Source organism: Rattus norvegicus, chromosome 8 (assembly GCF_036323735.1).
Source record: "Rattus norvegicus strain BN/NHsdMcwi chromosome 8, GRCr8, whole genome shotgun sequence".
Lineage (NCBI taxonomy): Eukaryota > Metazoa > Chordata > Mammalia > Rodentia > Muridae > Rattus > Rattus norvegicus.
The window spans coordinates 129,503,667-129,516,755 of record NC_086026.1 but is presented as its reverse complement, the minus strand read 5'-3'; the positions used below and the strand labels follow the sequence as shown (position 1 = coordinate 129,516,755).

The following is a 13,089-nucleotide window of genomic DNA, read 5'->3' as shown; positions in this document are numbered from 1 at the left end:
GGGGTGAATTGGCTGTCTCCAGTCTATTATTGTGAGCTCGTGTCTCTTCCCAAACAATGGTAACAGCGAAAGTTGCCCTATTGCCTTCTTTCATCCTGCGCTGTAATTAACGCAAGTAAACAATAGGCCCTTATGTACAGGTACTGGCAGGAAGCCTGCGCAACCACTGAGGCAGGGCCAGGGCTGTACGGCCAGCTTCTTTTTTAAATGACTCAATTTCCTATCTTAAAGACATATCGCCGTAACTCTGTGAACCACCACAGTCCACCATGAAGGAGCTGCTCAGTGAGGGCCTTTGTCTAGACCTTTCCCCTCTGCAGCTCTGCTGGGATTTCCACAGAATCAACTCTGCTGCTGGCTGGGGCTCACTTGGCTGACTCGGGGAGATGGGTCAGGAAAAGGTATTTTACCAGTGGTGGTTGCAGCCACCAATCCCTAATTTTAATTGTCACATGCAGAGTTAAAGAATATTTGCTCGACTCGATTAAGGTCCTGCTTTTAAAATTAGATAGCTGACTTCACCTCTGTCAGGGGTGTCCTTTCTTTCCTTCCTTCTTTCCTTCTTTCTTTCTTTCTCTTTCTTTTCTTATCTTTTTTTTTTTGACACTTGCTTCTTTTTTCTGTGTCCCAATTCAGCTTTAAAAAAAACCGGGGGGGGGGGGGGGGGAACGCTATTAAAACCCGTTAAGAAATGTCTGCGCCAATGAAAGATCTAAATGATAAAGACACCTCTATATTTATATTTCTCTAGCCAGATGCCAACATAAAGCATATAATTCCAGCATTCTAATCCCAGCTTAGAATTAAAAGTCTCCGTCCCTATTGATAATTCACAGAGACTATGTTTCAGAGAAAAGGCGGATTTTGCCACAATGCAGCACCGCTCTTCCTGTCAAGGGTAACTCTGCTGGAGACATAACCAGGTGACTGGCCTTGAAACCAGTGAGCTGAATTTTACATTTCCTCCAGACCTCTGTTCGCTTCTCTCACGAAACAAAACTGCTCCAGAATTTTTTTGTCACCAAAACCAGATGACAATTTCTATGAAATTAAGACAAATGCTGTCATTACACTAGAAAGAAGCACGTCATCAAGATACCTGACGGATAAAGAAACCTGCTGGTTCCAAGAGCTAATTTGAAAATAACATAAGTAGCTAAGGAGGGGGCGGTTTTATGAAATTAGTTGCTAAAACAATTGACCCTAGGTAACACACTTCACTTAAATGGCACTTGGCCTCTCTCTTACACCCTTTCTTCCAAGATCAGCCCAATGGGTTTGACATAAAATAATTCATTTTGAGAAAGGGGGGGGGGTGTTTTTCCTATAGTCAGAACACCCGAAGATCAGGCTTTGGCTACACTGAACACGAGCCTAGAGTATACTCACTAACACACACACACACACACACACACACACACACACACACACACACACCACACACACGTTCAGCTTGTGTCTGCACTTTGTGCAGTGGTATTAATAAGCCAGCACTGGTCCTTCTACTCTAACAAATCCATTAGTCAAACATTTACTGCATACCTAAAACAATGAACCTCCTTTTGAGGACAGCCGGTGACTGCTTCTTCTGATTATCACCTTCGTTTAAAGTAAAACTGTAATTGTCAAGTCTGTTTGACAATAGGCACAAAAGACGGGAAAGCAAACTGAAATTAGGGTGTGGTCCACTTTGGATTCCATCCCAATCCCCCTGGGAAGGACAAATCCTTTCCCAGCAGAACCATGCACTCAGAAACAGCCAATACTGACTCTCTAAGACCTGTTAAAAAACAATTTCTTTATGATAACGTGGAAACACCAGGGCAAAAAAGACATCACAATCGGCTCTTGGCTCTATGTTCCTCAAGTGGGCTGTTTATGGATCCAGACTTTTGATTTGTAAAACACCGAGTCAGGGGTATGTCATCTTTTTGTTGATTTCCAGTTGAACAGGCTAAGCAGTTGTAAATACCTCTTGTCAGACTACATGTGGTTTATTCTCCCACACAGAAGCCGTCTAGTAACCCACTGGGCAGGTTCCGCAGAGAGCCACTGTGGAAAGCTCGCGCAGCCTATGTACAGCTCCGGAGCGAAGGAGGGACCGTGAAGGTAGCGGTAGCCGGAGGTGATGGGCCGTGGCCTGGTCCTTTAGTTACGCTGGCACCGTCCTCCATGCTCAAAGTTGCGTGTTCTTCAGGCCTTCCTTGGATTACTTTCTAAAGACGTGTTTTAACGGCTACAAAGCGTGATGAGGAAGCAATGGAGACTCATCGTGACAGGCAAAGGGCACAGAGGTATATATATGTTTCTTAATATTTCTCATAACAGATACCAATGCGGTGCTAGGAAAGCGTGCTTTGACACACCTACCCCCCCATGCCTATACGCGTGCAAAAATAAACACACACATGCACTCACACACAAACACACACACAGACACCCCCCCCCATTAAAATTTTCAAAATGGTTGCAAGTATTTTATTCACAAGATGGTTCAAGGCGTTTCCCATCGCAAGAAGGATTAACTTACCGGAGGATTCTGGGACTGCAGATGAACACTGCGGCAAAATCCTAAATTCGTCGGGGAAAAAAAAAAATCATTTCTGGACTCCAGCTGCTAAAAATAATAGAATTATAGCAAATCATGAGGGAGATGAAGACAAGTCACTTTCACACCCCAAAGAGTTTGGGGTGGGGGTAGGGGGTGCGAGTCTTTTCTTTTAAATGTTGTCTTTTAAACAATGCAAATGTTAAAGTAGCCTTTCTTTTCCAGAGCACACAGCGCCATGAAATCGATAATTTTTGATCTTTCGGCTAGTAGACAACATGGTGAGCTATTGCAGACACTGCAGGCAGCAGACATGTTCTCGTCAGCTGAAAATTTTCATATTGTTTTCGAACCCACTGAGATTCATAGAAAGGGGGTATCACCCCGCTTTTTGTTCAACTTGCACCAGTCTGAGGTGGGGGTGACGGGAACCCTCAGTTTATCGACATATACATGTCTATTGCTTTATATATATTTAAAAAAAGGGGGGTCTTCCTGGGTCTTAAACAAAAAATTATGTAAAAGGAGTGGCTGCTGTGATTATAATCTCATCATGCAGGGTCCACGGTTCCCATTTAGTGAAATTTCTCAGAGGGCAACTTCTTAAGAACATCCCTGCTGTGCTGAATGAAAGGCATGAACCAACCAAAGACAGAACTCATCTGTGTTTATATTTTACAGACAATGAGAAACCCACTCTTTGCCTTGCTTCTCTCCCCCCCCACCTTATTATTTCATGGAGACTGCAGCATCCCACCCCCACCCCCCGCCCCCTCGCAAACACTCACCACCCAGCACTGCAGTGTTCCGTCCCCACTTGCCTGTCCTTCCTTCCACACCCCTTTCCGCTCTCACAAATTCTGCTCGCGCCATCTTTGTGTGGGGGGATGACGCTCTGCTAACTTCACTCAGCCATTCTCTCACAAATCCGATCAGAAATAGAAAATTACAGTGCGCTTTAGGGGCTCAATTTGCCTGATTTTCTTACAGTCTTCCCTTCTGACATCGAAACATGGAAATGACAAGGGGGGACCTCCCCCCCCAAAGAGATATTTCTATTCTTCCCATAACCTGTTGTATACAGTGGTGATAAAAATTATTATTAACATAATAGCAACAGCTGCAGCCTAAATAGAAGCTATGAGATAATTAATATGCTACAACAAATTAATTTGGTGCAGGTGTTTCTGTTGTGAGCTGGGTAACCCAGGCCATATAACGTCTAAATACAAGGACCATCCCCACTACTAAAACAAAATGAAGAACAACAAGTCCTGTTCAACAAATGTGGCTATTGTTAAAATAAAAAAAAAAATCCTCCTCAACTCAACCCCAATGGTTTAGTTACAGTGGGTATAGTATTCTATGGTTGGTGTGTTGGTGTGTGTGTGTGTGTGTGTGTGTGTGTGTGTGTGTACAGCACAGTCCACAGTATGGCATGTTGAAATATATGGAGGTTGGAGGTCTTATGCTGTCTCAGTTAGGAAACATATGGACCAGCTATACATTTTTTTAATTGAAGACAGACCATCATATTTAAGAACTCCATCAGTTTGGGGCTGGGGATTTAGCTCAGTGGTAGAGCGCTTACCTAGGAAGCGCAAGGCCCTGGGTTCGGTCCCCAGCTTCGGAAAAAAAGAACCAAAAAAAAAAAAAAAAAAAAAAAAGAACTCCATCAGTTTAACAACAAAAATTATGTGTCACTGAGAAGAAAATAGTTCCTTATCCGAAGGAACAATTTTTAAAGACCATGACGTTCACCCACCTTAGAGGAATGTTGTATACAGGATGACCCTCACCTGCCATCAAGGGGAGAGTTTTAGGGAGAGCTGCTGCAGCCAGTCCACAGTCTTGTGTCAAAGCCACTTTGAATCGGGGTAGCACCAGGAGGGGCCTGGAAGAAGGTCACCACGATGCCACAAATAAGCGTTTGCTTTCTATTTTAAACCGTTCAGCAAAAAATAACTTTGGTTGTGAAGAAACAGAAGGATATACTGATTGATTTTTTTTCTAATTTGGCTAAAAAATTTTACTTAAAGATATAGTCACTTCTGATTTTTCTCCTAGTAATGCTACAGTTAGCATGGCAACCTAAATTTTGTTTGTTAAAAAGCAACACACAAATACACACACACACACACACACACACACACACACACACACACAAAATCATGATCAAAATGTGAAGGTTTTTAATCATTAAATTTTACTCTAATTGATGACTTTTTCCCATTTATTCTAAGCCTTCAGTGGAATAAATTTATTTTTTATAGGATCTAAACATTTTAATATTTTGGTGCACTTTTGCAGGCATTTTCGCTCTCAAAGGTCTAAGTTTATTCAAACCAGAGTTTTCCACATACACACCTACAGAGTGAGCATCAGTATGCTATTATTTCTTTAAAATGTGTCTTATGGGGCTGGGGATTTAGCTCAGTGGTAGAGCGCTTACCTAGGAAGCGCAAGGCCCTGGGTTCGGTCCCCAGCTCCGAAAAAAAGAACCAAAAAAAAAAAATGTGTCTTATTTGTAATGCTTCTTTCGTGAGCTGGAGCGATGGCTGGAGCCTTCGACACAGAGGTACTGAACATTTACTGTGGAATCGTCAGACACACATCTTCTTCATTCCTTTGTTTTTATCAAAACCCTTTTCTTCATGATCTCTGTTCCAATCTACTCAGATTTCAGATTTACAAATCTATAATTTGTATTGGGGAATGGGAAAGAGATGAACAAAGACCATGATGGTTTTCTTTTTTTTTTTTTTTCCCCCAGAGCTGGGGACCGAACCCAGGGCCTTAAGCTTCCTAGGTAAGCGCTCTACCACTGAGCTAAATCCCCAGCCCCGATGGTTTTCTTTTTAAATAGAGAGGAAATAGCCAGTTCTTTGAGAGACATAGTTGGGAGGTGTGAAAGCACCCACGTTTGCTGGGGTTTCCCTGGGCTTCCTACCCTAGCCTAAGCCAATCCAGGCTGAGGCACTGACTCCAGGGAAGTGGTGTGATTATGAAATCTATATGGGGAAATACAAAAGCACTTTCATGTCTGTTGTCGAGAAGAATTGCCCACAGTAAACATTTCTCCTTCCACTCTTACGTTCCACGAGAAATTTGACCACAGCCCGCATTGTCAGCGCTTGCTATTCACTCAGTCCAACCCCAGCTCCAGAAACCCCTCCTCTTAGCCTTAGAGGTGACCCTGCTCAGGTTTGAAACGTTTTCTAAAGCGATGGTTAATGTTACTCAGTTTGTGGCCGGGTGCTTTGTTACTTGGAAAAAGCAAACAGAGCTAAGAAGATTCAAGTGCTGGCTTGATTGCAACAGTCACACCACACTGCGGCTTCCTCCTGAGTGTGACTTAAAGTTTCTATTTCTTATTTCACAGTGTGCTTAGTAATTTTATATATGTAGTCCCTGGATGTCTATTTATTTGAATGGCACCAATTTACTGCTGCTGATACTTAGGCTAAATAGCAATGAAGCTTAACTCATTTTAAGATTAAAAACATAAATACAACTGTTGAATTTTATCTCTGTATCCTCCAGCTGCTCCTGTGCACATTTTGGATTCTATTTGCTCTAGTCATCTATTGTTCAAGAACTCTGAAATCATTTACTTAATCTGTTAAGCCAACTTTTTATCCATTCATAACCTGTATAATTTGTAGCTTTGACATTGTCATTGCTGATCTTTGCAGAGTCCTTCAGAGATTCCTACCTTCATCCTTCCTATTAACAGATTCAAATGAACCTCCACCCATACTCTCCAATGTAACTGGAATATGCAGTATATATACAATGTAACAGAATATACAGTGTGTGAATATATACAACGTAAACAGAATATACAGTATATACAATGTAAACAGATATACAGAATATATACAATGTAACCAAAATATACAGCATATACAATGTAAACAGAATATACAGTATATACATAATGTAAACAGAATATGCAGTATATACATAATGTAAACAGAATATACAGTATATACAATGTAAACAGAATATACAGTATATGTACAATGTAAACAGAATAAACACAGTCTCTTGCATTACCAATTTTTTAAATATAGTTAACTCCTTTGTGTGAATCTAAATTTCCAGAGTTCTTTTTCATCCTTACTACTGTTTTTAAAAGGAAGTGAGCGATGAGCACAAAGGGTGTCTTTTAACGTCAAAAGATCCTGAAATATCTTACTTAATAGTAGTTGACTTTGGAGGCTGGAAAGGCAACTCAGTAGTTAAAAGCACTTGTGGCTCTTTTAGAGGGTTGGGGACCAGCACCTACCTCAGGCAGCTCACAAGTGCCTGAAACTCAAGCCCAGGGTATTCAGTGTCCTCTTCTGGCCTCTGTGGGCAATACACTCATGTACATTCCTACACACATGCACAGTAAAAAGAAGAATGTTGCCTTTAGAAGCCCGAGAGATAGCTCAGTTGGTAAAGTTTAAGCATGAAGTCATAGGTTCAATTCCCTCGACCCACGTAACAAAATCAGGCATGGTAACCACAATTTATAATCCCAGAAATGAAAGAGGAAGGTCCATGGGGGCTCACAGCCAGTATGGCCTCCTTGGTGAGATCCGGATCATGTCACCCAAACAAGATCGATTGATCGATCTATCTATCTATCTATCTATCTATCTATCTATCTATCTATCATCTATGTACCTACCCATCTACCAATCTATCCAAATATGTGGAGAATTTTCCAAAAGCTTCCACACAGGGCCAGGGGTGCAGCTCAGCAATAGAATAGATGATTAGCATGTCCAGCCCTAGATTCAGTTTCATGCAACAAGCACCACAGACCCCAGGAGAGAAGAATCTCAATGACGCTATCAACGGATGGTATGTACTAGGTAGGCACAGTTACCTCGGGTTTTGTAATAGTTTCCATTTTTACCAGTAATATCTGAGTGTCTACTCTCTAACCATTTCATCATGGGAATGTGTGTGAAGGATACTGCTGGGGCCCATCCACACCCTAGACAGTTACATTCTACTTCAGCTGAATGAGACCACCCAGGGCTTTCTTCTAGTATCACAAAGCAGGCTTGGCTTGGGGAATAGAGTTGGGGAGGTGGGGCAGACAGAGTTAACTCCCTACAAACACCACCAACTACCAATGGTTGGGCAGAGACTTGGCGAGTGAGTGCCATAGTTTTCTTACTTGAAAATCCTGGAGAGCACTCCATACTGCCTTCCTCAGCTTTGCGACACCTGAGCTCTACAAGCTTGGAAGGGACCCTGGCTGGTCATGTACATTTTCACTTCCTCTTCTCTGCCCTCCATTCCTCTGTTGGTTTTCCTTCTATCAACTCGCAAATAGACTTTTTGTATGAAGATATCCCGGGAGGACCCTGTGGGACAATATTCCACCATCAAACTTTTAGTTTGTGAGTGATATTTTGCAGTTTGAATTTGCATTTCTCTTTTGAATAAAGCCAAGCATATTTTCACACATCTGAGTATTTCTCACTGTGCTCCCTTGACTATATATTTTGCTCCTGGTCTCTTCTATACCTATAGATTTTTTACCTATAAAATCTCCATGTTAGCACATCTGCTCTCTGTCTGTAATAGGATTTTCTACCCAGTTTGTTTATGCTTGTCTTGCTTTGTTTCTTTTACTATTCTTTAATCTAACACCCCCCAAACACACACACTTTTTTGGCCATTTGGGAGATTTTTATATTTGTTCATTAATTTAATATTTGTTTAGTTAGTTGGTTCTGACTATTGAACCCTCATATTGAAGGCCCCACACATACTTACATTCCTAGCCCATGATTTTATTTATTGTAGACAAATTAATGAGCCTTTCCTTTCATCTCTTCTGCATTTTATGTAATAATCAGAAGCACTTGGCAGGATGGCTCAGCAGGTAAAGGTACTCGCTGCCAAATCTGACAACCTGGATTGGATCCTGGGACCTGCACGGAGGAAAGGGAGAATAGATGCCTCTGGGTGGTTCTCTCACCTTTACCTACATGCCTCGGCATGCACGTGACACCTACCAATCAAAAATATAGCTAGAAAGTGTAAGAAGAAGCACTTTCCTACACTCCAAGTAATAAAAAGGATCCTGTGTTTTAGAATGATACCATGTCTGTTTTCACATTTTTATTTTTTATCAGAAATGTATCCTATGAGAGATTCTCCAACTCACACTGACTACAGGAGTCTAGTCTGCGGTCTCTTCCAGAGCCACCCACTACTGTGAAAACTGTCCTTGGATTGACTGGGGTCTGATATCATGTCACCTAAATGTACTTCCTGTTTCTTCTTGCCAATGAACTGTGGGTCTCTCATCTCTCGTCCTCACTCTGCCTCCACTTCACCTGCAACAGAGCTATTTCCCCCGTATCATGTTGACCCACAGTAGCTGCTTGGCATCATTTCCTTTATTGGGTTCGTGTTTCACATCTGAGAGTGTACATTCTCCTCATTTCTCCCTGTTCTCTCTGTTTTGTTCTGTGCAGAGCAATGGGTCAAGTCGTGCGCCCTCTCCCTACGTCTTTGACATTATTACTCCTAAAATAGCAGCGTTCTTTTTTTTTTTTTTATGTCAAGTTAAAAACTAAGAAAAAAAAAAGACATCGAGAGGACTTTTTTTTTTTTGGTTCTTTTTTTCGGAGCTGGGGACTGAACCCAGGGCCTTGCGCTTCCTAGGTAAGCGCTCTACCACTGAGCTAAATCCCCAGCCCCAAGAGGACTCTTAATGGTTCTTTAAAACCTGATCTCTACAGCTCACCCCTCTGCTGTTCACTTTTTAGATCTATTTTATTTAATAAGTGTTCACTCAGAAAAAGAGAGGGGTGGAGAAGAGGTGGGGGAGAAGGGAACGAGGAGGAAGAGGGGAGGAAGGAAGAGGGAAAGAAGGAAGGAAAAAGGAGGGAATAAAGAAGGAAGGAAGAAAAAGAAGGAAGCAAAGAAGGAAGGGAGGGAGGAAAGAAGGAAAGAGGGGAGGAAGGAGGGGAGGAAGGAAGAAAAGAAGGAAGGAAAGAAGGAAGGAAAGAAGGCAGGAAGAAAGGAAGAAGGCAGGCATGATTTTTAGTTACTTCTTAAATGTTGTAAATTACCCATGAACTTGATTAAACTTGGTTGTTTTCAAAGAACCAGACTAGCCAGACAGATTAAAACCCACTTTTTAATTGATTGCTAGCTGTCTGTGAGCAGCTTCAAACATTTCTGTGGCACTTGTGGTGCTTTTTATGCTCCAGAGCCCACTCTGATGCTGACGTCATCCCTATCATACCCGAGGGCTTCTGGAGCAAATGACACTTACTGGTCTTTGCCTTCTCCACAGAGACATAACCTCCTCTGGGAAGGAACGAGGCCTGCCATTTTCTGTAGAAGGAAGGCAACTCAAGTCCTCACTCTCACAGGAATCGGAGGCTCCATTGCCCTTCTCTCAAGCATCTCACTAGACTCTGTGTGTCTGTCTCTGCTCATCTCAACTGGGAAGAATTGTGAGGGCTAATATGGCCAACTTGACAGATCTAACTCACCCAAGAGACAAGCCTCTGGGCAAGTCTGTGAGGAAGTTTGTAGACTACTTCACTGAGGTATGGAGACCCCCTCCCCACCCCCAGGTGTGGGCAGCACCACTCCATGGACAGGCGGGCTGACTAAAGAAGGAGGAAGGGAGTTGAGTACCCACTCTTCCAGCCATGTCTTCCCCGTCACGATGGGTGGTACCATGAGCCAAAATCAACCTCCCTTCCTGACTTTGGTTTTGCCAGGTCTTTTGTCACAGCAACAAGAGGAGCGACTAATACAGTAGCACTTCTGCTATTAGACCAGCATATCTGTAGATCCCGCCGCCCTAGGGAGCTAGGGACATCCATGGCTTTTTATGTATGAGACCAGGAACTTGCCCAACCCCTCACCCCTTCACAGGTTTCTGGTCTCTGAAACTTTCACCATCACCGCCCACCTTCTCATCAGGATAGTCCTCCCCATGCCCCAGGCTGTGGTGCCATTATAATATAGGTGACCGTGACAGATTCCAGGAAGTGGGGCTCAAAGTGAAGTAGGTGCATCAGAGGGACTGGGCTCATCTGGCTGCTATTGAGCAAGCACATAGAGGGTTTTCCCTGCTTGGGTAAAAATGATGGAAGTCTATTTGAAGACCAGGCACGAGGTAACACCATCACAGACATTCCTAATGGGAATTCCTAATGGGTTCGTTGAACAGCCTTGTTCTTATGCACCAGGAGACAGAGGTGTTTAGGTGAGTGTTTACCGAATGCACTCAACTCGGTAAGACCACAGGCTAGCCAAGACTCCTACATAGCAGGAGTGTGTTCGGGGTGATTACATTTAATCGCCTTGAGTTTCAAGGATAAGGTTTTCTGGGTTTCCTGTTTCAGCTGAAAGGATAGAAATCTTCTAGTATCTCTGTCAATTCATCTCTAAACGACGTCCAGCATGGAGGGTGCCCCCTTAGATTCTCTTTTCCTGAGAGGTAGGGGTCTTCTATGAAGGGAGGAAGGGAGGAAGAAGGGAGAGAGTGAAAGAGAGAGAGACAGAGACAGAGACAGACAGACAGACGGAGGGAGGGAGGGGAAGGGAGGGAGAGAGACAGAGACAGAGAATGCATAGGGACTGCCCACCTTGTTTACTGAGATAGGGTCTTCTTTCATTGGCCTGGAGCTTACCAAAGTAGACTAAGCTTGCTGAACATGGAGTCCTGAGGTCTGTCTGTCTCTACCTCTCCCAAGCTGGGATTGCAAGCGAAAGCTGCCATGCTGGCCCTCTTTGGACTGGGTTCGGGGTACTGACAACCTATCCTCACGTTGGTAGTGCCCCTCAGCAGCTCGGCTCTCTCCCCAGCACCATCGATGGAGGTATGAACTTGGCGCATTTACCCACAGCCCTGCCAACTCCTTGTGTAAAGAGTGCCCCATTTTCCACCTTGACTGTGGGGATGTGGCCCTCAGCAAAGGAGACACCAGACATCACTCCTTGGTATCCAGAATGGAATCAGGCCATGGTGTAACCTCAGGTTCTCCACATGGCTACCGAGTTCCCGTAGGCCTGAGCCCAGAATAGAATCATCAGCCTGGCTCCCTGGGTCAATAAGATTTTCCCTTCCCTCTCTATGGCCCCATGGTTGTTCCTGAAGCCCAGCAGTAGGAATGGCAGCGACACTCCCAGTGAGGTGGATCCTGGGAGGCTTTCCAGAAGGCTCACTGGGAGGTTATTTTGTGAGGAATAAGAAGGAAAGCTCGTGACCTTATCTAGTGTTTGTTTAGAAGCAGGGACTTTGGGGAGATGAGGAGTGACTGCTGATGGATGATGGATTTCCCTTTGGTCGAATGGAAAGATCCTGCACCAATACAGCAGAGGGACTACTGTCATCCACTGAGCCACAGGCCTTACAACAGGAATTACATAGTTAACAAACTCTACCTCAATGAGTTGTATTTTGTTTGGAGACAGCGCCTTAGTTTGGATTTCATTGCTATGAAGAGGCACCATGACCTAGGCAGATATTATAAAGGACAACATTTAATTGAGGCTGGCTTACAGGTTTAGAGGTTCAGTCCATTGTCATCAAGGTGGGAAACATGGCAGCATGCAGGCAGGCATGGTGCAGGAGGAGCTGAGAGTTCTACCTCTTGTACTGAAGTCAAACCTAAGACTGGCTTCCAGAAAGCTAGGAGAAGGCTCTCAAAGCCCACCCCCAAAGTAACGCACTTCTTCCAACAAGGCCACACCCACTCCAATAAGGCCACACTCCAACAAGGCCACACCCACTCCAACAAGGCCACACCCACTCCAACAAGGCCACACTCCAACAAGGCCACACCTCCTAATAGTACCCCTCTCTGTGCCAAGCACATTCAAACCACCGCAGACAGGGTCTCTCTATGTTGCCACAGCTGACCTGGGACTTTCTATGCAGATCTGACTGGCTTTGAACTCGCAGAGATCCTCCTGCCTCTGCCTCCTAAGTCCTGGGATTGAAGGAGTGAGTGTGCCACCACACCTGGCTTTCAATGAAGCGGTTATAAAATTATTTGTCTATTTTATCTTAACAATTCTCTTCTCTTGAGTCACTAGGTAATGAACTTGGAGATACGCACCTTCCGAGGGATAGCATGTTGTTTCCTGTGACGAAGTGCAGGTATCAAAAGGCATAAACAGCTGGGCAAAGGTGCTTTGTGTCAGCTTTAGAGACACCTAAGAGTTCTTTTTGAGGCACAGTCTCATTTAGGCTAGGCTAGCCTTAGCCTTGGTACATAGGCAGGGATGTCACGAACTTCTGATCTTCTTGCCTCCAAGTGCTGGGAATGAACTAGAGGGACCCCAAACATGCTAGGCAACACCCTACCAACCCAGCTAAGCCCCAGCCTCAGTTCTCACAAACTGTCATTCCTACACCATACACCAGGAATCTGGCTTTTACCTCAAGTGTTGCTGATAATCTAACAGCTTCTTTTTTCAAAGGTTACATTTATTTATATGTGGAGGAATTGTTTTTCTCTTTCTACCATGTGGGTGCACAGGATCAAACTCGGGTTGTC

The 13,089-nt window shown here is 43.8% G+C and overlaps 1 long non-coding RNA gene across 1 annotated transcript; it reads right to left on the bottom strand.

Annotated features, from left to right (window-relative positions):
* Positions 1 to 1,777: 1,777 nt before the first annotated feature.
* LOC102550417 (uncharacterized) lies at positions 1,778 to 3,878 on the bottom strand. The gene is made up of 2 exons (XR_001839634.3): positions 2,531 to 3,878; positions 1,778 to 2,236 (listed from the first exon to the last, which is right to left on the bottom strand). It is a non-coding gene; the product is annotated as an uncharacterized LOC102550417 (long non-coding RNA).
* Positions 3,879 to 13,089: the final 9,211 nt, after the last annotated feature.